General features: G+C 47.0%; 7 non-coding genes across 7 annotated transcripts; all 7 read left to right on the top strand.

The window, feature by feature from the left end:
• Window positions 1-73, top strand: trnar-ccu (transfer RNA arginine (anticodon CCU)). The gene has a single exon. It is a non-coding gene; the product is annotated as a tRNA-Arg (tRNA).
• Window positions 74-5444: 5371 nt separating this feature from the next.
• trnar-ccu (transfer RNA arginine (anticodon CCU)) lies at window positions 5445-5517 on the top strand. The gene has a single exon. It is a non-coding gene; the product is annotated as a tRNA-Arg (tRNA).
• A 5351-nt stretch (window positions 5518-10868) lies between these two features.
• trnar-ccu (transfer RNA arginine (anticodon CCU)) lies at window positions 10869-10941 on the top strand. Its single transcript has one exon. It is a non-coding gene; the product is annotated as a tRNA-Arg (tRNA).
• A 5351-nt stretch (window positions 10942-16292) lies between these two features.
• trnar-ccu (transfer RNA arginine (anticodon CCU)) lies at window positions 16293-16365 on the top strand. Its single transcript has one exon. It is a non-coding gene; the product is annotated as a tRNA-Arg (tRNA).
• An 872-nt stretch (window positions 16366-17237) lies between these two features.
• Window positions 17238-17310, top strand: trnar-ccu (transfer RNA arginine (anticodon CCU)). The gene has a single exon. It is a non-coding gene; the product is annotated as a tRNA-Arg (tRNA).
• A 4399-nt stretch (window positions 17311-21709) lies between these two features.
• On the top strand, window positions 21710-21782 carry trnar-ccu (transfer RNA arginine (anticodon CCU)). Its single transcript has one exon. It is a non-coding gene; the product is annotated as a tRNA-Arg (tRNA).
• An 872-nt stretch (window positions 21783-22654) lies between these two features.
• trnar-ccu (transfer RNA arginine (anticodon CCU)) lies at window positions 22655-22727 on the top strand. The gene has a single exon. It is a non-coding gene; the product is annotated as a tRNA-Arg (tRNA).
• Window positions 22728-26017: the final 3290 nt, after the last annotated feature.

The following is a 26017-nucleotide window of genomic DNA, read 5'->3' on the forward strand; positions in this document are numbered from 1 at the left end:
GCCCCAGTGGCCTAATGGATAAGGCACTGGCCTCCTAAGCCAGGGATTGTGGGTTCGAGTCCCATCTGGGGTGATATGTTTTTAAGATTGGCACTATGGTATAGCCGTCAAGGCCCAGAATGTCAATGCAACCATCCAGAATAAACTCGTCGATGGTCAGGGCAGTGTTCGCAGGTTGATAAATATTCTGAAGAGATTTGGGAGGGCAGAGTAACCGAGAGGTACGCTGGAGGTGTTAATGTGGAGAAGTGTTGTGTGGCAGAAAGCAGTGGTGAAGTTGGAGGCCACCATAAGATCCAGAAATGGATGTCGGCCCAGGAGAGTGAATTTCTGGTCAGGACCCGGACAGCAGCAAAATAAACCAGTGGGACAGTCACAGACACAGCAGCGATGGGGGATGGGCTGCAAACTGGACAAAGTTGGCTGCAAACTGGACAAAGTTACCTTCAAACTTAAGCAACTGAATAGAAGATCAGAGTCACAGCAGCTGAGTTGTCCAGTGGAGCAGTTTAGTATTGATGGCAGAGAAGGCCAGGAATTGGGAATCAAATTTGAGCAAAGTTCCAGGGCTCACTGCTGAAAACAAAGAGCGGGCAGGGTCGTGGAATGGACAGTGGGCACGGTATCTCCCTAAACATCTCTGCCTCTCTCTCCTCCTTTAAATGTTCCTTAAAACCTACCTCTTTGACCAAGGTTCAGGACTCCTGTCCTAATATCTCCTTATGTGGCTCGGTGTCAAATTTTGTTTGATAATCGCTCCTGTGAAGCGCCTTGGAATATTTTACTATGTTAACGACGCTATATAAATGCAAGTTGTTGTTGTAGGTGGCTCTGGTATGGCGCGAGCAGTGACAGATATGATGGGTGAAAATAGCTCCCATCTCTGCTGAACTTTCGAAGACTCTGAAACTGAGGCAGATGTCACATTTCGGAGCGGTCAATTGCCCTCAGGCGGGTTATCTTCTGTATTCAGCCCCAGTGGCCCAATAGGTAAGGCACTGACTTCCTAAGCCAGGGATTGTGGGTTCGAGTCTTATCTGGGGTGATGTGTTTTTAATGATTGACACAACGGCAGTTTAGGCGGGGCAAGTGGTGGAAGGTGCTGCCAGGCGGGGAGGCTGCATTAAGGAGGATTGTATTATCACCTGTAGCCAAGATTCCAACAAGGCCGTAAGGTGAATGCAATCATCCACAAGAAGGAGGGAGAGAGAAGACAGGCCAGTTAGCCTGACATCAGTCATCGGGAAAATGTTGGAATCCATTATTGAGGAAGTGGTAACAATGCACTCAGAAAATCATATGATTAGGTTTTTGTGAAAGGGAAATTGTGTTTAACAAATTTATTGGAGTATTTTGAGGATGTAACTAGCAGGGTAGATAAATGGGAACCAGTGGATGTCGTATATTTGCATTTCCAAAAGGCATTCAATCAGGTGCAACGTAAAATGTTTTATTTTGATTTCTTCCTGGGATGTGGGCGTCGTTGGCAAGGCCAGCATTTATTACCCATCCCTAATTGCCCTTGAGAAGGTGGTGGTGAGCTGCTGCCCTGAGGAACTCCTGCAGCGATGTCCTGGGGCTGAGGTGATTGACCTCCAACAACCACAACACTACGCAAGATAAGGTATCCTGGGGTTGGGGTAATATATTAGCATGGATAGAGGAGTGGCTAACAGACAGAAAACAGCGGGTAGGGATAAACGGGTCATTTTCCGGTTGGCAGGCTGTAACTAGTGGGATGCTTGGGCCTCAGCTATTCACAATCTATATTAATGACTTAGATGAAGGGACCGAGGACAATGTATCCAGATTTGCTGACGATACAAAGCTGGGTGGAAAAGTAAGCTGTGAGGAGGACACAAGGAGCCTGCAAAGGGATCTAGACAGATTAAGTGAGTGGGCAATAAGGTGGGAGATAGAGAATAATGTGAGGAAAGGTGAGGTTATTCACTTTGTTAGGAAGAATAGAAAAACAGAATATTTTTTAAATGGTGAGAAACTATTAAATGTTGGTGTTCAGAGAGATTTAGGTGTCCTCGTACAGGAAACACAGAGAGTTAGCATGCAGGTACAGCAAGCAATTAGGAAGGCAAATGGCATGTTGGCCTTTATTGCAAGGGTGTTGGAACACAAGAGTAAGGAAGTCTTACTACAATTGTACAGGGCTTTGGTGAGACCACACCTGGAGTACTGCGCACAGTTCTGGTCTCCTTATCTAAGGAAGGATATACTTGCCTTAGAGGCGGTGCAACGAAGGTTCACTAGATTGATTCCTGGGATGAGAGGGCTGTCCTATGATGAGAGATTGTGTAGAATGGGCCGATACTCTCTGGATTTTAGAAGAATGAGAGGTGATCTCACTGAAACATATAAGATTTTGAGTGGGATTGACAGGGTAGATGCTGAGAGGTTGTTTCCCCTGGGTTGAGTGTCTAGAACCAGGGGTCACAATCCCAGGATAAGGGGTCGACCATTTAAGACTGAGATGAGGAGGAATTTCTTCACTCAGAGGGTTGTGAATGTTTGGAATTCTCTGCCCCGAAGGATGCTGAGTCGTGGACTATATTCAAGGCTGGGATAGATAGATATTTGGACTCTAGGGGGAACAAGGGATATGGGGTCGGGCGGGAAAGTGGAGTTGAGGTCGAAGATCAGTCATGATCTTATTGAATGGCGGAGCAGGCTCGAAGGGCTGTATGGTCGACTCCTGCTCCTACTTCTTATGTTCTTATGGTGATGGACATTGAAGTCCACCTGATGGCATGAGAGTTCATGGGGACAGGAGTCAGCGTTGAGGACTCCCAGGGCCACTCCCTCCTGTCTGTGTACCACTGGGCCACCACCTCTGGTGGGTCTGTCCTGCTTGTGGGACGGGACATACCCAGGGATGGTGATGGAGGAGTCTGGGACCTTGGCTGATAGGTATGATCCTGTGTGGTTGCATTCTAGCCCAAGCTACAAGTTTAAAGTTACCTGGGCCCACTGACCATCCACCTCTTTGTTTACATCAGTCAGCCCTGGAAATTTCCACAGAAATACCTCCAGCAAACCTCTTGGTCACTCGGCCCTCCCAAATTCCTGCTCCCACTTCCTCGAAATGTTGATCCACTTGTCCACAAGGCCCTTACCACCCTTGAGCTTATTGCGGATGATTGCATTGACACCACGGCCTTGACGGAAACTTGGCTCACAAGTTACGATTAATGCAGCCTCCCCGCCTGGCTGTACTTTCCACCACTTGCCCCGTCTAATCCGCCATAGTGTCAATCATTAAAAACACATCACCTCAGATGAGACTCAAACACACAATCCCTGGCTTCGGAGGTCAGTGCCTTATCCATTAGGCCACTGGGGCAGAATACAAACAGCACCCCACCTGAGGACAATTGACCGCTATGAAATTCCTCACATTTCCCTAATCCTGGAAAGTTAAGCATAGAGGGAAGCTATTTTCACCCATCATATCTGCCGCTGCTCACGTGCCGTGCCAGAGCCATCTACAGCAACAACTTGCATTTATATAGCGTCTGTTAAGTAGTAAAACGCCCCAAGGGGCTCACAGGAGCGATTATCAGACAGAATTTGACACCGAGCCACATAAGGAGATACTAGGACAGGTGACCAAAAGGTTATCATAGAATGGTTACAGCACTGAAGGAGGCCATTCGGCCCGTCGAGCCCGTGCCGGCTCTCTGCAATACCACTTCAGCTAGTCCCACTGTCCCTGCCCCTTCCCCGTAGCCCTGCAAATGTTTTTCCTGCAGGTACTTATCCAATTCCCCTTTGAAAGCCGTGATTGAATCTGCCTCCACCAGCCTGAGTGAACAAGTTATTCCACACGTCGCCTTTGACTGTTCCGCCAATCATCTTAAATCTGTGTCCTCTGGTTCTCGACCCTTCCACCAATGGGAACAGTTTCTCTCTATCTACACTGTCCAGACCCCTCATGATTTTGAACACCTCTATCAAATCTTCTCTCAATCTTCTCTGCTCTATGGAAAACAACCCCAGCTTCTCCAGTCTATCGACATAACTAAAGTCCCTCATCCCTGGAATCATTCTCGTAAATCTTTTCTGCACCCTCTCCAAGACCTTCACATCCTTCCTAAAGTGCGGTGCCCAGAATTGGACACAATACTCCAGTTGGGGTCGAATCAGTGTTTTATACAGGTTCATCATAATTTCCACGATTTTCTACTCTATACCTCGGTGGCAGGACATATTGAGAGAGTGGTTAACAAAGCATATGGGATCTTGGGCTTCATAAATAGAGGTTTTAGGTTTTGAGTACAAAAGTAGAGAAGTTATGCTGAACCTTTATAAAGCGCTGGTTGGACCACAACGGGAGTATTGCATCCAGTTCTGGTCACCACAATTTAGGAAGGATGTGAAGGCCCTTGAGAAGGTGCAGAGGAGATTTACCAGAATGGTTCCGTGGATGGGGGATCTTAGCTATAAGGACAGGTTGGAGAAGCTGGATTTGTTTTCGTTAGAGTAAAGGAGGTTGAGGGGTGATTTGATAGAGGTGTACAAGATTATGACGGGTTTGGATAGGCTAGACGGGGAAAGGCTCTTCCCACTAGTTGATGGCACAAGGACCAGGGGACACAGATTTAAGGCATTGGGCAAGAGATACAGGGGGGATGTGAGAAAAACTTTTTTACACAGTGAATGGTGATGACCTGGAACTCGCTGCCGACGGAAGTGGTGGAAGTGGAGACACTCAATGTTTTCAAGGGGAGACAGGATAGGCACTTGAGGGAAATAAACTTGCAGGGCTATGGGAATAAAGCGGGGGAATGGGACTGACTGGATTGCTCTAAAGAGAGCCGGCACGGACTGGATGGGCTGAATGGCCTCCCTCTGTGCCGTTATGACTCGATGACTCTACAACTCTATTCATGAAGCCCAGGATCCCGTAAGCTTTTTTAACTGCTTTCTCAACCTGCCCTGCCACCTTCAATGAGTTGTGTACATACACCCCTAGTTCTGTCTGTTCATGCACCCACTTTAGAATTGTACCCTTTAGTTTATATTTCCTCTCTTCATTCCTTCTAGCAAAATGTATCAGTTTTCTGCGTTAACTTTCATTTGTCACGTGTCCACCCATTCCACCAGCCTGTCCATGTCCTCTTGAAGTCTATCACTATCCTCCTCACTGTTCACTGCACTTCCAAGTTTTGTGTCATCTGCCAAGTTTGAAATTGTGTCCTGTACAAACTTTACTCTGGCTGTGCAGTTTGGGTTTGATTGATTACCTACCGTCGTATTCGGGCCACATGGGGAGAATGGGGTGAATCGATTCATTAGCCACCCAACAATGTGCATTTTAAATCCTAATCAAAGATTTTCTGTCTGCGGTGAGAATAATTTGCCCTGTAAATAATGATTTGGCAGTCACAAACTGACCCTTAAGTTTCATGATTTTCATTACTTTGTATACAGCCCCAGTGGCCTAATGGATAAGGCACTGGCCTCCTAAGCCAGGGATTGTGGGTTCGAGTCCCATCTGGGGTGATATGTTTTTAAGATTGGCACTATGGTATAGCCGTCAAGGCCCAGAATGTCAATGCAACCATCCAGAATAAACTCGTCGATGGTCAGGGCAGTGTTTGCAAGTTGATAAATATTCTGAAGAGATTTGGGAGGGCAGAGTAACCGAGAGGTACGCTGGAGGTGTTAATGTGGAGAAGTGTTGTGTGGCAGAAAGCAGTGGTGAAGTTGGAGGCCACCATAAGATCCAGAAATGGATGTCGGCCCAGGAGAGTGAATTTCTGGTCAGGACCCGGACAGCAGCAAAATAAACCAGTGGGACAGACACAGCAGCGATGGGGGATGGGCTGCAAACTGGACAAAGTCACCTTCAAACTTAAGCAACTGAATAGAAGATCAGAGTCACAGCAGCTGAGTTGTCCAGTGGAGCAGTTTAGTATTGATGGCAGAGAAGGCTAGGAATTGGGAATCAAATTTGAGCAAAGTTCCAGGGCTCACTGCTGAAAACAAAGAGCGGGCAGCGGGCAGGGTCGGGGAATGGACAGTGGGCACGGTATCTCCCTAAACATCTCTGCCTCTCTCTCCTCCTTTAAATGTTCCTTAAAACCTACCTCTTTGACCAAGGTTCAGGACTCCTGTCCTAATATCTCCTTATGTGGCTCGGTGTCAAATTTTGTTTGATAATCGCTCCTGTGAAGCGCCTTGGAATATTTTACTATGTTAACGACGCTATATAAATGCAAGTTGTTGTTGTAGGTGGCTCTGGTATGGCGCGAGCAGTGACAGATATGATGGGTGAAAATAGCTCCCATCTCTGCTGAACTTTCGAAGACTCTGAAACTGAGGCAGATGTCACATTTCGGAGCGGTCAATTGCCCTCAGGCGGGTTATCTTCTGTATTCAGCCCCAGTGGCCCAATAGGTAAGGCACTGACTTCCTAAGCCAGGGATTGTGGGTTCGAGTCTCATCTGGGGTGATGTGTTTTTAATGATTGACACAACGGCAGTTTAGGCGGGGCAAGTGGTGGAAGGTGCTGCCAGGCGGGGAGGCTGCATTAAGGAGGATTGTATTATCACCTGTAGCCAAGATTCCAACAAGGCCGTAAGGTCAATGCAATCATCCACAAGAAGGAGGGAGAGAGAAGACAGGCCAGTTAGCCTGACATCAGTCATCGGGAAAATGTTGGAATCCATTATTGAGGAAGTGGTAACAATGCACTCAGAAAATCATATGATTAGGTTTTTGTGAAAGGGAAATTGTGTTTAACAAATTTATTGGAGTATTTTGAGGATGTAACTAGCAGGGTAGATAAATGGGAACCAGTGGATGTCGTATATTTGCATTTCCAAAAGGCATTCAATCAGGTGCAACGTAAAATGTTTTATTTTGATTTCTTCCTGGGATGTGGGCGTCGTTGGCAAGGCCAGCATTTATTACCCATCCCTAATTGCCCTTGAGAAGGTGGTGGTGAGCTGCTGCCCTGAGGAACTCCTGCAGCGATGTCCTGGGGCTGAGGTGATTGACCTCCAACAACCACAACACTACGCAAGATAAGGTATCCTGGGGTTGGGGTAATATATTAGCATGGATAGAGGAGTGGCTAACAGACAGAAAACAGCGGGTAGGGATAAACGGGTCATTTTCCGGTTGGCAGGCTGTAACTAGTGGGATGCTTGGGCCTCAGCTATTCACAATCTATATTAATGACTTAGATGAAGGGACCGAGGACAATGTATCCAGATTTGCTGACGATACAAAGCTGGGTGGAAAAGTAAGCTGTGAGGAGGACACAAGGAGCCTGCAAAGGGATCTAGACAGATTAAGTGAGTGGGCAATAAGGTGGGAGATAGAGAATAATGTGAGGAAAGGTGAGGTTATTCACTTTGTTAGGAAGAATAGAAAAACAGAATATTTTTTAAATGGTGAGAAACTATTAAATGTTGGTGTTCAGAGAGATTTAGGTGTCCTCGTACAGGAAACACAGAGAGTTAGCATGCAGGTACAGCAAGCAATTAGGAAGGCAAATGGCATGTTGGCCTTTATTGCAAGGGTGTTGGAACACAAGAGTAAGGAAGTCTTACTACAATTGTACAGGGCTTTGGTGAGACCACACCTGGAGTACTGCGCACAGTTCTGGTCTCCTTATCTAAGGAAGGATATACTTGCCTTAGAGGCGGTGCAACGAAGGTTCACTAGATTGATTCCTGGGATGAGAGGGCTGTCCTATGATGAGAGATTGTGTAGAATGGGCCGATACTCTCTGGATTTTAGAAGAATGAGAGGTGATCTCACTGAAACATATAAGATTTTGAGTGGGATTGATAGGGTAGATGCTGAGAGGTTGTTTCCCCTGGGTTGAGTGTCTAGAACCAGGGGTCACAATCCCAGGATAAGGGGTCGACCATTTAAGACTGAGATGAGGAGGAATTTCTTCACTCAGAGGGTTGTGAATGTTTGGAATTCTCTGCCCCGAAGGATGCTGAGTCGTGGACTATATTCAAGGCTGGGATAGATAGATATTTGGACTCTAGGGGGAACAAGGGATATGGGGTCGGGCGGGAAAGTGGAGTTGAGGTCGAAGATCAGTCATGATCTTATTGAATGGCGGAGCAGGCTCGAAGGGCTGTATGGTCGACTCCTGCTCCTACTTCTTATGTTCTTATGGTGATGGACATTGAAGTCCACCTGATGGCATGAGAGTTCATGGGGACAGGAGTCAGCGTTGAGGACTCCCAGGGCCACTCCCTCCTGTCTGTGTACCACTGGGCCACCACCTCTGGTGGGTCTGTCCTGCTTGTGGGACGGGACATACCCAGGGATGGTGATGGAGGAGTCTGGGACCTTGGCTGATAGGTATGATCCTGTGTGGTTGCATTCTAGCCCAAGCTACAAGTTTAAAGTTACCTGGGCCCACTGACCATCCACCTCTTTGTTTACATCAGTCAGCCCTGGAAATTTCCACAGAAATACCTCCAGCAAACCTCTTGGTCACTCGGCCCTCCCAAATTCCTGCTCCCACTTCCTCGAAATGTTGATCCACTTGTCCACAAGGCCCTTACCACCCTTGAGCTTATTGCGGATGATTGCATTGACACCACGGCCTTGACGGAAACTTGGCTCACAAGTTACGATTAATGCAGCCTCCCCGCCTGGCTGTACTTTCCACCACTTGCCCCGTCTAATCCGCCATAGTGTCAATCATTAAAAACACATCACCTCAGATGAGACTCAAACACACAATCCCTGGCTTCGGAGGTCAGTGCCTTATCCATTAGGCCACTGGGGCAGAATACAAACAGCACCCCACCTGAGGACAATTGACCGCTATGAAATTCCTCACATTTCCCTAATCCTGGAAAGTTAAGCATAGAGGGAAGCTATTTTCACCCATCATATCTGCCGCTGCTCACGTGCCGTGCCAGAGCCATCTACAGCAACAACTTGCATTTATATAGCGTCTGTTAAGTAGTAAAACGCCCCAAGGGGCTCACAGGAGCGATTATCAGACAGAATTTGACACCGAGCCACATAAGGAGATACTAGGACAGGTGACCAAAAGGTTATCATAGAATGGTTACAGCACTGAAGGAGGCCATTCGGCCCGTCGAGCCCGTGCCGGCTCTCTGCAATACCACTTCAGCTAGTCCCACTGTCCCTGCCCCTTCCCCGTAGCCCTGCAAATGTTTTTCCTGCAGGTACTTATCCAATTCCCCTTTGAAAGCCGTGATTGAATCTGCCTCCACCAGCCTGAGTGAACAAGTTATTCCACACGTCGCCTTTGACTGTTCCGCCAATCATCTTAAATCTGTGTCCTCTGGTTCTCGACCCTTCCACCAATGGGAACAGTTTCTCTCTATCTACACTGTCCAGACCCCTCATGATTTTGAACACCTCTATCAAATCTTCTCTCAATCTTCTCTGCTCTATGGAAAACAACCCCAGCTTCTCCAGTCTATCGACATAACTAAAGTCCCTCATCCCTGGAATCATTCTCGTAAATCTTTTCTGCACCCTCTCCAAGACCTTCACATCCTTCCTAAAGTGCGGTGCCCAGAATTGGACACAATACTCCAGTTGGGGTCGAATCAGTGTTTTATACAGGTTCATCATAATTTCCACGATTTTCTACTCTATACCTCGGTGGCAGGACATATTGAGAGAGTGGTTAACAAAGCATATGGGATCTTGGGCTTCATAAATAGAGGTTTTAGGTTTTGAGTACAAAAGTAGAGAAGTTATGCTGAACCTTTATAAAGCGCTGGTTGGACCACAACGGGAGTATTGCATCCAGTTCTGGTCACCACAATTTAGGAAGGATGTGAAGGCCCTTGAGAAGGTGCAGAGGAGATTTACCAGAATGGTTCCGTGGATGGGGGATCTTAGCTATAAGGACAGGTTGGAGAAGCTGGATTTGTTTTCGTTAGAGTAAAGGAGGTTGAGGGGTGATTTGATAGAGGTGTACAAGATTATGACGGGTTTGGATAGGCTAGACGGGGAAAGGCTCTTCCCACTAGTTGATGGCACAAGGACCAGGGGACACAGATTTAAGGCATTGGGCAAGAGATACAGGGGGGATGTGAGAAAAACTTTTTTACACAGTGAATGGTGATGACCTGGAACTCGCTGCCGACGGAAGTGGTGGAAGTGGAGACACTCAATGTTTTCAAGGGGAGACAGGATAGGCACTTGAGGGAAATAAACTTGCAGGGCTATGGGAATAAAGCGGGGGAATGGGACTGACTGGATTGCTCTAAAGAGAGCCGGCACGGACTGGATGGGCTGAATGGCCTCCCTCTGTGCCGTTATGACTCGATGACTCTACAACTCTATTCATGAAGCCCAGGATCCCGTAAGCTTTTTTAACTGCTTTCTCAACCTGCCCTGCCACCTTCAATGAGTTGTGTACATACACCCCTAGTTCTGTCTGTTCATGCACCCACTTTAGAATTGTACCCTTTAGTTTATATTTCCTCTCTTCATTCCTTCTAGCAAAATGTATCAGTTTTCTGCGTTAACTTTCATTTGTCACGTGTCCACCCATTCCACCAGCCTGTCCATGTCCTCTTGAAGTCTATCACTATCCTCCTCACTGTTCACTGCACTTCCAAGTTTTGTGTCATCTGCCAAGTTTGAAATTGTGTCCTGTACAAACTTTACTCTGGCTGTGCAGTTTGGGTTTGATTGATTACCTACCGTCGTATTCGGGCCACATGGGGAGAATGGGGTGAATCGATTCATTAGCCACCCAACAATGTGCATTTTAAATCCTAATCAAAGATTTTCTGTCTGCGGTGAGAATAATTTGCCCTGTAAATAATGATTTGGCAGTCACAAACTGACCCTTAAGTTTCATGATTTTCATTACTTTGTATACAGCCCCAGTGGCCTAATGGATAAGGCACTGGCCTCCTAAGCCAGGGATTGTGGGTTCGAGTCCCATCTGGGGTGATATGTTTTTAAGATTGGCACTATGGTATAGCCGTCAAGGCCCAGAATGTCAATGCAACCATCCAGAATAAACTCGTCGATGGTCAGGGCAGTGTTTGCAAGTTGATAAATATTCTGAAGAGATTTGGGAGGGCAGAGTAACCGAGAGGTACGCTGGAGGTGTTAATGTGGAGAAGTGTTGTGTGGCAGAAAGCAGTGGTGAAGTTGGAGGCCACCATAAGATCCAGAAATGGATGTCGGCCCAGGAGAGTGAATTTCTGGTCAGGACCCGGACAGCAGCAAAATAAACCAGTGGGACAGACACAGCAGCGATGGGGGATGGGCTGCAAACTGGACAAAGTCACCTTCAAACTTAAGCAACTGAATAGAAGATCAGAGTCACAGCAGCTGAGTTGTCCAGTGGAGCAGTTTAGTATTGATGGCAGAGAAGGCTAGGAATTGGGAATCAAATTTGAGCAAAGTTCCAGGGCTCACTGCTGAAAACAAAGAGCGGGCAGCGGGCAGGGTCGGGGAATGGACAGTGGGCACGGTATCTCCCTAAACATCTCTGCCTCTCTCTCCTCCTTTAAATGTTCCTTAAAACCTACCTCTTTGACCAAGGTTCAGGACTCCTGTCCTAATATCTCCTTATGTGGCTCGGTGTCAAATTTTGTTTGATAATCGCTCCTGTGAAGCGCCTTGGAATATTTTACTATGTTAACGACGCTATATAAATGCAAGTTGTTGTTGTAGGTGGCTCTGGTATGGCGCGAGCAGTGACAGATATGATGGGTGAAAATAGCTCCCATCTCTGCTGAACTTTCGAAGACTCTGAAACTGAGGCAGATGTCACATTTCGGAGCGGTCAATTGCCCTCAGGCGGGTTATCTTCTGTATTCAGCCCCAGTGGCCCAATAGGTAAGGCACTGACTTCCTAAGCCAGGGATTGTGGGTTCGAGTCTCATCTGGGGTGATGTGTTTTTAATGATTGACACAACGGCAGTTTAGGCGGGGCAAGTGGTGGAAGGTGCTGCCAGGCGGGGAGGCTGCATTAAGGAGGATTGTATTATCACCTGTAGCCAAGATTCCAACAAGGCCGTAAGGTCAATGCAATCATCCACAAGAAGGAGGGAGAGAGAAGACAGGCCAGTTAGCCTGACATCAGTCATCGGGAAAATGTTGGAATCCATTATTGAGGAAGTGGTAACAATGCACTCAGAAAATCATATGATTAGGTTTTTGTGAAAGGGAAATTGTGTTTAACAAATTTATTGGAGTATTTTGAGGATGTAACTAGCAGGGTAGATAAATGGGAACCAGTGGATGTCGTATATTTGCATTTCCAAAAGGCATTCAATCAGGTGCAACGTAAAATGTTTTATTTTGATTTCTTCCTGGGATGTGGGCGTCGTTGGCAAGGCCAGCATTTATTACCCATCCCTAATTGCCCTTGAGAAGGTGGTGGTGAGCTGCTGCCCTGAGGAACTCCTGCAGCGATGTCCTGGGGCTGAGGTGATTGACCTCCAACAACCACAACACTACGCAAGATAAGGTATCCTGGGGTTGGGGTAATATATTAGCATGGATAGAGGAGTGGCTAACAGACAGAAAACAGCGGGTAGGGATAAACGGGTCATTTTCCGGTTGGCAGGCTGTAACTAGTGGGATGCTTGGGCCTCAGCTATTCACAATCTATATTAATGACTTAGATGAAGGGACCGAGGACAATGTATCCAGATTTGCTGACGATACAAAGCTGGGTGGAAAAGTAAGCTGTGAGGAGGACACAAGGAGCCTGCAAAGGGATCTAGACAGATTAAGTGAGTGGGCAATAAGGTGGGAGATAGAGAATAATGTGAGGAAAGGTGAGGTTATTCACTTTGTTAGGAAGAATAGAAAAACAGAATATTTTTTAAATGGTGAGAAACTATTAAATGTTGGTGTTCAGAGAGATTTAGGTGTCCTCGTACAGGAAACACAGAGAGTTAGCATGCAGGTACAGCAAGCAATTAGGAAGGCAAATGGCATGTTGGCCTTTATTGCAAGGGTGTTGGAACACAAGAGTAAGGAAGTCTTACTACAATTGTACAGGGCTTTGGTGAGACCACACCTGGAGTACTGCGCACAGTTCTGGTCTCCTTATCTAAGGAAGGATATACTTGCCTTAGAGGCGGTGCAACGAAGGTTCACTAGATTGATTCCTGGGATGAGAGGGCTGTCCTATGATGAGAGATTGTGTAGAATGGGCCGATACTCTCTGGATTTTAGAAGAATGAGAGGTGATCTCACTGAAACATATAAGATTTTGAGTGGGATTGATAGGGTAGATGCTGAGAGGTTGTTTCCCCTGGGTTGAGTGTCTAGAACCAGGGGTCACAATCCCAGGATAAGGGGTCGACCATTTAAGACTGAGATGAGGAGGAATTTCTTCACTCAGAGGGTTGTGAATGTTTGGAATTCTCTGCCCCGAAGGATGCTGAGTCGTGGACTATATTCAAGGCTGGGATAGATAGATATTTGGACTCTAGGGGGAACAAGGGATATGGGGTCGGGCGGGAAAGTGGAGTTGAGGTCGAAGATCAGTCATGATCTTATTGAATGGCGGAGCAGGCTCGAAGGGCTGTATGGTCGACTCCTGCTCCTACTTCTTATGTTCTTATGGTGATGGACATTGAAGTCCACCTGATGGCATGAGAGTTCATGGGGACAGGAGTCAGCGTTGAGGACTCCCAGGGCCACTCCCTCCTGTCTGTGTACCACTGGGCCACCACCTCTGGTGGGTCTGTCCTGCTTGTGGGACGGGACATACCCAGGGATGGTGATGGAGGAGTCTGGGACCTTGGCTGATAGGTATGATCCTGTGTGGTTGCATTCTAGCCCAAGCTACAAGTTTAAAGTTACCTGGGCCCACTGACCATCCACCTCTTTGTTTACATCAGTCAGCCCTGGAAATTTCCACAGAAATACCTCCAGCAAACCTCTTGGTCACTCGGCCCTCCCAAATTCCTGCTCCCACTTCCTCGAAATGTTGATCCACTTGTCCACAAGGCCCTTACCACCCTTGAGCTTATTGCGGATGATTGCATTGACACCACGGCCTTGACGGAAACTTGGCTCACAAGTTACGATTAATGCAGCCTCCCCGCCTGGCTGTACTTTCCACCACTTGCCCCGTCTAATCCGCCATAGTGTCAATCATTAAAAACACATCACCTCAGATGAGACTCAAACACACAATCCCTGGCTTCGGAGGTCAGTGCCTTATCCATTAGGCCACTGGGGCAGAATACAAACAGCACCCCACCTGAGGACAATTGACCGCTATGAAATTCCTCACATTTCCCTAATCCTGGAAAGTTAAGCATAGAGGGAAGCTATTTTCACCCATCATATCTGCCGCTGCTCACGTGCCGTGCCAGAGCCATCTACAGCAACAACTTGCATTTATATAGCGTCTGTTAAGTAGTAAAACGCCCCAAGGGGCTCACAGGAGCGATTATCAGACAGAATTTGACACCGAGCCACATAAGGAGATACTAGGACAGGTGACCAAAAGGTTATCATAGAATGGTTACAGCACTGAAGGAGGCCATTCGGCCCGTCGAGCCCGTGCCGGCTCTCTGCAATACCACTTCAGCTAGTCCCACTGTCCCTGCCCCTTCCCCGTAGCCCTGCAAATGTTTTTCCTGCAGGTACTTATCCAATTCCCCTTTGAAAGCCGTGATTGAATCTGCCTCCACCAGCCTGAGTGAACAAGTTATTCCACACGTCGCCTTTGACTGTTCCGCCAATCATCTTAAATCTGTGTCCTCTGGTTCTCGACCCTTCCACCAATGGGAACAGTTTCTCTCTATCTACACTGTCCAGACCCCTCATGATTTTGAACACCTCTATCAAATCTTCTCTCAATCTTCTCTGCTCTATGGAAAACAACCCCAGCTTCTCCAGTCTATCGACATAACTAAAGTCCCTCATCCCTGGAATCATTCTCGTAAATCTTTTCTGCACCCTCTCCAAGACCTTCACATCCTTCCTAAAGTGCGGTGCCCAGAATTGGACACAATACTCCAGTTGGGGTCGAATCAGTGTTTTATACAGGTTCATCATAATTTCCACGATTTTCTACTCTATACCTCGGTGGCAGGACATATTGAGAGAGTGGTTAACAAAGCATATGGGATCTTGGGCTTCATAAATAGAGGTTTTAGGTTTTGAGTACAAAAGTAGAGAAGTTATGCTGAACCTTTATAAAGCGCTGGTTGGACCACAACGGGAGTATTGCATCCAGTTCTGGTCACCACAATTTAGGAAGGATGTGAAGGCCCTTGAGAAGGTGCAGAGGAGATTTACCAGAATGGTTCCGTGGATGGGGGATCTTAGCTATAAGGACAGGTTGGAGAAGCTGGATTTGTTTTCGTTAGAGTAAAGGAGGTTGAGGGGTGATTTGATAGAGGTGTACAAGATTATGACGGGTTTGGATAGGCTAGACGGGGAAAGGCTCTTCCCACTAGTTGATGGCACAAGGACCAGGGGACACAGATTTAAGGCATTGGGCAAGAGATACAGGGGGGATGTGAGAAAAACTTTTTTACACAGTGAATGGTGATGACCTGGAACTCGCTGCCGACGGAAGTGGTGGAAGTGGAGACACTCAATGTTTTCAAGGGGAGACAGGATAGGCACTTGAGGGAAATAAACTTGCAGGGCTATGGGAATAAAGCGGGGGAATGGGACTGACTGGATTGCTCTAAAGAGAGCCGGCACGGACTGGATGGGCTGAATGGCCTCCCTCTGTGCCGTTATGACTCGATGACTCTACAACTCTATTCATGAAGCCCAGGATCCCGTAAGCTTTTTTAACTGCTTTCTCAACCTGCCCTGCCACCTTCAATGAGTTGTGTACATACACCCCTAGTTCTGTCTGTTCATGCACCCACTTTAGAATTGTACCCTTTAGTTTATATTTCCTCTCTTCATTCCTTCTAGCAAAATGTATCAGTTTTCTGCGTTAACTTTCATTTGTCACGTGTCCACCCATTCCACCAGCCTGTCCATGTCCTCTTGAAGTCTATCACTATCCTCCTCACTGTTCACTGCACTTCCAAGTTTTGTGTCATCTGCCAAGTTTGAAATTGTGTCCTGTACAAACTTTACTCTGGCTGTGCAGTTTGGGTTTGATTGATTACCTACCGTCGTATTCGGGCCACATGGGGAGAATGGGGTGAATCGATTCATTAGCCACCCAACAATGTGCATTTTAAATCCTAATCAAAGATTTTCTGTCTGCGGTGAGAATAATTTGCCCTGTAAATAATGATTTGGCAGTCACAAACTGACCCTTAAGTTTCATGATTTTCATTACTTTGTATACAGCCCCAGTGGCCTAATGGATAAGGCACTGGCCTCCTAAGCCAGGGATTGTGGGTTCGAGTCCCATCTGGGGTGATATGTTTTTAAGATTGGCACTATGGTATAGCCGTCAAGGCCCAGAATGTCAATGCAACCATCCAGAATAAACTCGTCGATGGTCAGGGCAGTGTTCGCAAGTTGATAAATATTCTGAAGAGATTTGGGAGGGCAGAGTAACCGAGAGGTACGCTGGAGGTGTTAATGTGGAGAAGTGTTGTGTGGCAGAAAGCAGTGGTGAAGTTGGAGGCCACCATAAGATCCAGAAATGGATGTCGGCCCAGGAGAGTGAATTTCTGGTCAGGACCCGGACAGCAGCAAAATAAACCAGTGGGACAGACACAGCAGCGATGGGGGATGGGCTGCAAACTGGACAAAGTTACCTTCAAACTTAAGCAACTGAATAGAAGATCAGAGTCACAGCAGCTGAGTTGTCCAGTGGAGCAGTTTAGTATTGATGGCAGAGAAGGCTAGGAATTGGGAATCAAATTTGAGCAAAGTTCCAGGGCTCACTGCTGAAAACAAAGAGCGGGCAGGGTCGGGGAATGGACAGTGGGCACGGTATCTCCCTAAACATCTCTGCCTCTCTCTCCTCCTTTAAATGTTCCTTAAAACCTACCTCTTTGACCAAGGTTCAGGACTCCTGTCCTAATATCTCCTTATGTGGCTCGGTGTCAAATTTTGTTTGATAATCGCTCCTGTGAAGCGCCTTGGAATATTTTACTATGTTAACGACGCTATATAAATGCAAGTTGTTGTTGTAGGTGGCTCTGGTATGGCGCGAGCAGTGACAGATATGATGGGTGAAAATAGCTCCCATCTCTGCTGAACTTTCGAAGACTCTGAAACTGAGGCAGATGTCACATTTCGGAGCGGTCAATTGCCCTCAGGCGGGTTATCTTCTGTATTCAGCCCCAGTGGCCCAATAGGTAAGGCACTGGCTTCCTAAGCCAGGGATTGTGGGTTCGAGTCCCATCTGGGGTGATGTGTTTTTAATGATTGACACAACGGCAGTTGAGGCGGGGCAAGTGGTGGAAGGTGCTGCCAGGCGGGGAGGCTGCATTAAGGAGGATTGTATAATCACCTGTAGCCAAGATTCCAACAAGGCCGTAAGGTGAATGCAATCATCCACAAGAAGGAGGGAGAGAGAAGACAGGCCAGTTAGCCTGACATCAGTCATCGGGAAAATGTTGGAATCCATTATTGAGGAAGTGGTAACAATGCACTCAGAAAATCATATGATTAGGTTTTTGTGAAAGGGAAATTGTGTTTAACAAATTTATTGGAGTATTTTGAGGATGTAACTAGCAGGGTAGATAAATGGGAACCAGTGGATGTCGTATATTTGCATTTCCAAAAGGCATTCAATCAGGTGCAACGTAAAATGTTTTATTTTGATTTCTTCCTGGGATGTGGGCGTCGTTGGCAAGGCCAGCATTTATTACCCATCCCTAATTGCCCTTGAGAAGGTGGTGGTGATCCGCTGCCCTGAGGAACTCCTGCAGCGATGTCCTGGGGCTGAGGTGATTGACCTCCAACAACCACAACACTACGCAAGATAAGGTATCCTGGGGTTGGGGTAATATATTAGCATGGATAGAGGAGTGGCTAACAGACAGAAAACAGCGGGTAGGGATAAACGGGTCATTTTCCGGTTGGCAGGCTGTAACTAGTGGGATGCTTGGGCCTCAGCTATTCACAATCTATATTAATGACTTAGATGAAGGGACCGAGGACAATGTATCCAGATTTGCTGACGATACAAAGCTGGGTGGAAAAGTAAGCTGTGAGGAGGACACAAGGAGCCTGCAAAGGGATCTAGACAGATTAAGTGAGTGGGCAATAAGGTGGGAGATAGAGAATAATGTGAGGAAAGGTGAGGTTATTCACTTTGTTAGGAAGAATAGAAAAACAGAATATTTTTTAAATGGTGAGAAACTATTAAATGTTGGTATTCAGAGAGATTTAGGTGTCCTCGTACAGGAAACACAAAGAGTTAGCATGCAGGTACAGCAAGCAATTAGGAAGGCAAATGGCATGTTGGCCTTTATTGCAAGGGTGTTGGAACACAAGAGTAAGGAAGTCTTACTACAATTGTACAGGGCTTTGGTGAGACCACACCTGGAGTACTGCGCACAGTTCTGGTCTCCTTATCTAAGGAAGGATATACTTGCCTTAGAGGCGGTGCAACGAAGGTTCACTAGATTGATTCCTGGGATGAGAGGGCTGTCCTATGATGAGAGATTGTGTAGAATGGGCCGATACTCTCTGGATTTTAGAAGAATGAGAGGTGATCTCACTGAAACATATAAGATTTTGAGTGGGATTGACAGGGTAGATGCTGAGAGGTTGTTTCCCCTGGGTTGAGTGTCTAGAACCAGGGGTCACAATCCCAGGATAAGGGGTCGACCATTTAAGACTGAGATGAGGAGGAATTTCTTCACTCAGAGGGTTGTGAATGTTTGGAATTCTCTGCCCCGAAGGATGCTGAGTCGTGGACTATATTCAAGGCTGGGATAGATAGATATTTGGACTCTAGGGGGAACAAGGGATATGGGGTCGGGCGGGAAAGTGGAGTTGAGGTCGAAGATCAGTCATGATCTTATTGAATGGCGGAGCAGGCTCGAAGGGCTGTATGGTCGACTCCTGCTCCTACTTCTTATGTTCTTATGGTGATGGACATTGAAGTCCACCTGATGGCATGAGAGTTCATGGGGACAGGAGTCAGCGTTGAGGACTCCCAGGGCCACTCCCTCCTGTCTGTGTACCACTGGGCCACCACCTCTGGTGGGTCTGTCCTGCTTGTGGGACGGGACATACCCAGGGATGGTGATGGAGGAGTCTGGGACCTTGGCTGATAGGTATGATCCTGTGTGGTTGCATTCTAGCCCAAGCTACAAGTTTAAAGTTACCTGGGCCCACTGACCATCCACCTCTTTGTTTACATCAGTCAGCCCTGGAAATTTCCACAGAAATACCTCCAGCAAACCTCTTGGTCACTCGGCCCTCCCAAATTCCTGCTCCCACTTCCTCGAAATGTTGATCCACTTGTCCACAAGGCCCTTACCACCCTTGAGCTTATTGCGGATGGTTGCATTGACACCACGGCCTTGACGGAAACTTGGCTCACAAGTTACGATTAATGCAGCCTCCCCGCCTGGCTGTACTTTCCACCACTTGCCCCGTCTAATCCGCCATAGTGTCAATCATTAAAAACACATCACCTCAGATGAGACTCAAACACACAATCCCTGGCTTCGGAGGTCAGTGCCTTATCCATTAGGCCACTGGGGCAGAATACAAACAGCACCCCACCTGAGGACAATTGACCGCTATGAAATTCCTCACATTTCCCTAATCCTGGAAAGTTAAGCATAGAGGGAAGCTATTTTCACCCATCATATCTGCCGCTGCTCACGTGCCGTGCCAGAGCCATCTACAGCAACAACTTGCATTTATATAGCGTCTGTTAAGTAGTAAAACGCCCCAAGGGGCTCACAGGAGCGATTATCAGACAGAATTTGACACCGAGCCACATAAGGAGATACTAGGACAGGTGACCAAAAGGTTATCATAGAATGGTTACAGCACTGAAGGAGGCCATTCGGCCCGTCGAGCCCGTGCCGGCTCTCTGCAATACCACTTCAGCTAGTCCCACTGTCCCTGCCCCTTCCCCGTAGCCCTGCAAATGTTTTTCCTGCAGGTACTTATCCAATTCCCCTTTGAAAGCCGTGATTGAATCTGCCTCCACCAGCCTGAGTGAACAAGTTATTCCACACGTCGCCTTTGACTGTTCCGCCAATCATCTTAAATCTGTGTCCTCTGGTTCTCGACCCTTCCACCAATGGGAACAGTTTCTCTCTATCTACACTGTCCAGACCCCTCATGATTTTGAACACCTCTATCAAATCTTCTCTCAATCTTCTCTGCTCTATGGAAAACAACCCCAGCTTCTCCAGTCTATCGACATAACTAAAGTCCCTCATCCCTGGAATCATTCTCGTAAATCTTTTCTGCACCCTCTCCAAGACCTTCACATCCTTCCTAAAGTGCGGTGCCCAGAATTGGACACAATACTCCAGTTGGGGTCGAATCAGTGTTTTATACAGGTTCATCATAATTTCCACGATTTTCTACTCTATACCTCGGTGGCAGGACATATTGAGAGAGTGGTTAACAAAGCATATGGGATCTTGGGCTTCATAAATAGAGGTTTTAGGTTTTGAGTACAAAAGTAGAGAAGTTATGCTGAACCTTTATAAAGCGCTGGTTGGACCACAACGGGAGTATTGCATCCAGTTCTGGTCACCACAATTTAGGAAGGATGTGAAGGCCCTTGAGAAGGTGCAGAGGAGATTTACCAGAATGGTTCCGTGGATGGGGGATCTTAGCTATAAGGACAGGTTGGAGAAGCTGGATTTGTTTTCGTTAGAGTAAAGGAGGTTGAGGGGTGATTTGATAGAGGTGTACAAGATTATGACGGGTTTGGATAGGCTAGACGGGGAAAGGCTCTTCCCACTAGTTGATGGCACAAGGACCAGGGGACACAGATTTAAGGCATTGGGCAAGAGATACAGGGGGGATGTGAGAAAAACTTTTTTACACAGTGAATGGTGATGACCTGGAACTCGCTGCCGACGGAAGTGGTGGAAGTGGAGACACTCAATGTTTTCAAGGGGAGACAGGATAGGCACTTGAGGGAAATAAACTTGCAGGGCTATGGGAATAAAGCGGGGGAATGGGACTGACTGGATTGCTCTAAAGAGAGCCGGCACGGACTGGATGGGCTGAATGGCCTCCCTCTGTGCCGTTATGACTCGATGACTCTACAACTCTATTCATGAAGCCCAGGATCCCGTAAGCTTTTTTAACTGCTTTCTCAACCTGCCCTGCCACCTTCAATGAGTTGTGTACATACACCCCTAGTTCTGTCTGTTCATGCACCCACTTTAGAATTGTACCCTTTAGTTTATATTTCCTCTCTTCATTCCTTCTAGCAAAATGTATCAGTTTTCTGCGTTAACTTTCATTTGTCACGTGTCCACCCATTCCACCAGCCTGTCCATGTCCTCTTGAAGTCTATCACTATCCTCCTCACTGTTCACTGCACTTCCAAGTTTTGTGTCATCTGCCAAGTTTGAAATTGTGTCCTGTACAAACTTTACTCTGGCTGTGCAGTTTGGGTTTGATTGATTACCTACCGTCGTATTCGGGCCACATGGGGAGAATGGGGTGAATCGATTCATTAGCCACCCAACAATGTGCATTTTAAATCCTAATCAAAGATTTTCTGTCTGCGGTGAGAATAATTTGCCCTGTAAATAATGATTTGGCAGTCACAAACTGACCCTTAAGTTTCATGATTTTCATTACTTTGTATACAGCCCCAGTGGCCTAATGGATAAGGCACTGGCCTCCTAAGCCAGGGATTGTGGGTTCGAGTCCCATCTGGGGTGATATGTTTTTAAGATTGGCACTATGGTATAGCCGTCAAGGCCCAGAATGTCAATGCAACCATCCAGAATAAACTCGTCGATGGTCAGGGCAGTGTTTGCAAGTTGATAAATATTCTGAAGAGATTTGGGAGGGCAGAGTAACCGAGAGGTACGCTGGAGGTGTTAATGTGGAGAAGTGTTGTGTGGCAGAAAGCAGTGGTGAAGTTGGAGGCCACCATAAGATCCAGAAATGGATGTCGGCCCAGGAGAGTGAATTTCTGGTCAGGACCCGGACAGCAGCAAAATAAACCAGTGGGACAGACACAGCAGCGATGGGGGATGGGCTGCAAACTGGACAAAGTCACCTTCAAACTTAAGCAACTGAATAGAAGATCAGAGTCACAGCAGCTGAGTTGTCCAGTGGAGCAGTTTAGTATTGATGGCAGAGAAGGCTAGGAATTGGGAATCAAATTTGAGCAAAGTTCCAGGGCTCACTGCTGAAAACAAAGAGCGGGCAGGGTCGGGGAATGGACAGTGGGCACGGTATCTCCCTAAACATCTCTGCCTCTCTCTCCTCCTTTAAATGTTCCTTAAAACCTACCTCTTTGACCAAGGTTCAGGACTCCTGTCCTAATATCTCCTTATGTGGCTCGGTGTCAAATTTTGTTTGATAATCGCTCCTGTGAAGCGCCTTGGAATATTTTACTATGTTAACGACGCTATATAAATGCAAGTTGTTGTTGTAGGTGGCTCTGGTATGGCGCGAGCAGTGACAGATATGATGGGTGAAAATAGCTCCCATCTCTGCTGAACTTTCGAAGACTCTGAAACTGAGGCAGATGTCACATTTCGGAGCGGTCAATTGTCCTCAGGCGGGTTATCTTCTGTATTCAGCCCCAGTGGCCCAATAGGTAAGGCACTGGCTTCCTAAGCCAGGGATTGTGGGTTCGAGTCCCATCTGGGGTGATGTGTTTTTAATGATTGACACAACGGCAGTTGAGGCGGGGCAAGTGGTGGAAGGTGCTGCCAGGCGGGGAGGCTGCATTAAGGAGGATTGTATAATCACCTGTAGCCAAGATTCCAACAAGGCCGTAAGGTGAATGCAATCATCCACAAGAAGGAGGGAGAGAGAAGACAGGCCAGTTAGCCTGACATCAGTCATCGGGAAAATGTTGGAATCCATTATTGAGGAAGTGGTAACAATGCACTCAGAAAATCATATGATTAGGTTTTTGTGAAAGGGAAATTGTGTTTAACAAATTTATTGGAGTATTTTGAGGATGTAACTAGCAGGGTAGATAAATGGGAACCAGTGGATGTCGTATATTTGCATTTCCAAAAGGCATTCAATCAGGTGCAACGTAAAATGTTTTATTTTGATTTCTTCCTGGGATGTGGGCGTCGTTGGCAAGGCCAGCATTTATTACCCATCCCTAATTGCCCTTGAGAAGGTGGTGGTGATCCGCTGCCCTGAGGAACTCCTGCAGCGATGTCCTGGGGCTGAGGTGATTGACCTCCAACAACCACAACACTACGCAAGATAAGGTATCCTGGGGTTGGGGTAATATATTAGCATGGATAGAGGAGTGGCTAACAGACAGAAAACAGCGGGTAGGGATAAACGGGTCATTTTCCGGTTGGCAGGCTGTAACTAGTGGGATGCTTGGGCCTCAGCTATTCACAATCTATATTAATGACATAGATGAAGGGACCGAGGACAATGTATCCAGATTTGCTGACGATACAAAGCTGGGTGGAAAAGTAAGCTGTGAGGAGGACACAAGGAGCCTGCAAAGGGATCTAGACAGATTAAGTGAGTGGGCAATAAGGTGGGAGATAGAGAATAATGTGAGGAAAGGTGAGGTTATTCACTTTGTTAGGAAGAATAGAAAAACAGAATATTTTTTAAATGGTGAGAAACTATTAAATGTTGGTGTTCAGAGAGATTTAGGTGTCCTCGTACAGGAAACACAGAGAGTTAGCATGCAGGTACAGCAAGCAATTAGGAAGGCAAATGGCATGTTGGCCTTTATTGCAAGGGTGTTGGAACACAAGAGTAAGGAAGTCTTACTACAATTGTACAGGGCTTTGGTGAGACCACACCTGGAGTACTGCGCACAGTTCTGGTCTCCTTATCTAAGGAAGGATATACTTGCCTTAGAGGCGGTGCAACGAAGGTTCACTAGATTGATTCCTGGGATGAGAGGGCTGTCCTATGATGAGAGATTGTGTAGAATGGGCCGATACTCTCTGGATTTTAGAAGAATGAGAGGTGATCTCACTGAAACATATAAGATTTTGAGTGGGATTGACAGGGTAGATGCTGAGAGGTTGTTTCCCCTGGGTTGAGTGTCTAGAACCAGGGGTCACAATCCCAGGATAAGGGGTCGACCATTTAAGACTGAGATGAGGAGGAATTTCTTCACTCAGAGGGTTGTGAATGTTTGGAATTCTCTGCCCCGAAGGATGCTGAGTCGTGGACTATATTCAAGGCTGGGATAGATAGATATTTGGACTCTAGGGGGAACAAGGGATATGGGGTCGGGCGGGAAAGTGGAGTTGAGGTCGAAGATCAGTCATGATCTTATTGAATGGCGGAGCAGGCTCGAAGGGCTGTATGGTCGACTCCTGCTCCTACTTCTTATGTTCTTATGGTGATGGACATTGAAGTCCACCTGATGGCATGAGAGTTCATGGGGACAGGAGTCAGCGTTGAGAACTCCCAGGGCCACTCCCTCCTGTCTGTGTACCACTGGGCCACCACCTCTGGTGGGTCTGTCCTGCTTGTGGGACGGGACATACCCAGGGATGGTGATGGAGGAGTCTGGGACCTTGGCTGATAGGTACGATCCTGTGTGGTTGCATTCTAGCCCAAGCTACAAGTTTAAAGTTACCTGGGCCCACTGACCATCCACCTCTTTGTTTACATCAGTCAGCCCTGGAAATTTCCACAGAAATACCTCCAGCAAACCTCTTGGTCACTCGGCCCTCCCAAATTCCTGCTCCCACTTCCTCGAAATGTTGATCCACTTGTCCACAAGGCCCTTACCACCCTTGAGCTTATTGCGGATGGTTGCATTGACACCACGGCCTTGACGGAAACTTGGCTCACAAGTTACGATTAATGCAGCCTCCCCGCCTGGCTGTACTTTCCACCACTTGCCCCGTCTAATCCGCCATAGTGTCAATCATTAAAAACACATCACCTCAGATGAGACTCAAACACACAATCCCTGGCTTCGGAGGTCAGTGCCTTATCCATTAGGCCACTGGGGCAGAATACAAACAGCACCCCACCTGAGGACAATTGACCGCTATGAAATTCCTCACATTTCCCTAATCCTGGAAAGTTAAGCATAGAGGGAAGCTATTTTCACCCATCATATCTGCCGCTGCTCACGTGCCGTGCCAGAGCCATCTACAGCAACAACTTGCATTTATATAGCGTCTGTTAAGTAGTAAAACGCCCCAAGGGGCTCACAGGAGCGATTATCAGACAGAATTTGACACCGAGCCACATAAGGAGATACTAGGACAGGTGACCAAAAGGTTATCATAGAATGGTTACAGCACTGAAGGAGGCCATTCGGCCCGTCGAGCCCGTGCCGGCTCTCTGCAATACCACTTCAGCTAGTCCCACTGTCCCTGCCCCTTCCCCGTAGCCCTGCAAATGTTTTTCCTGCAGGTACTTATCCAATTCCCCTTTGAAAGCCGTGATTGAATCTGCCTCCACCAGCCTGAGTGAACAAGTTATTCCACACGTCGCCTTTGACTGTTCCGCCAATCATCTTAAATCTGTGTCCTCTGGTTCTCGACCCTTCCACCAATGGGAACAGTTTCTCTCTATCTACACTGTCCAGACCCCTCATGATTTTGAACACCTCTATCAAATCTTCTCTCAATCTTCTCTGCTCTATGGAAAACAACCCCAGCTTCTCCAGTCTATCGACATAACTAAAGTCCCTCATCCCTGGAATCATTCTCGTAAATCTTTTCTGCACCCTCTCTAAGACCTTCACATCCTTCCTAAAGTGCGGTGCCCAGAATTGGACACAATACTCCAGTTGGGGTCGAACCAGTGTTTTATACAGGTTCATCATAATTTCCACGATTTTCTACTCTATACCTCGGTGGCAGGACATATTGAGAGAGTGGTTAACAAAGCATATGGGATCTTGGGCTTCATAAATAGAGGTTTTAGGTTTTGAGTACAAAAGTAGAGAAGTTATGCTGAACCTTTATAAAGCGCTGGTTGG

The sequence above is a fragment of the Somniosus microcephalus genome, chromosome 28 (assembly GCF_052327205.1).
Source record: "Somniosus microcephalus isolate GS21.2 chromosome 28, FLI_Smic_1.0, whole genome shotgun sequence".
Classification (NCBI taxonomy): domain Eukaryota; kingdom Metazoa; phylum Chordata; class Chondrichthyes; order Squaliformes; family Somniosidae; genus Somniosus; species Somniosus microcephalus.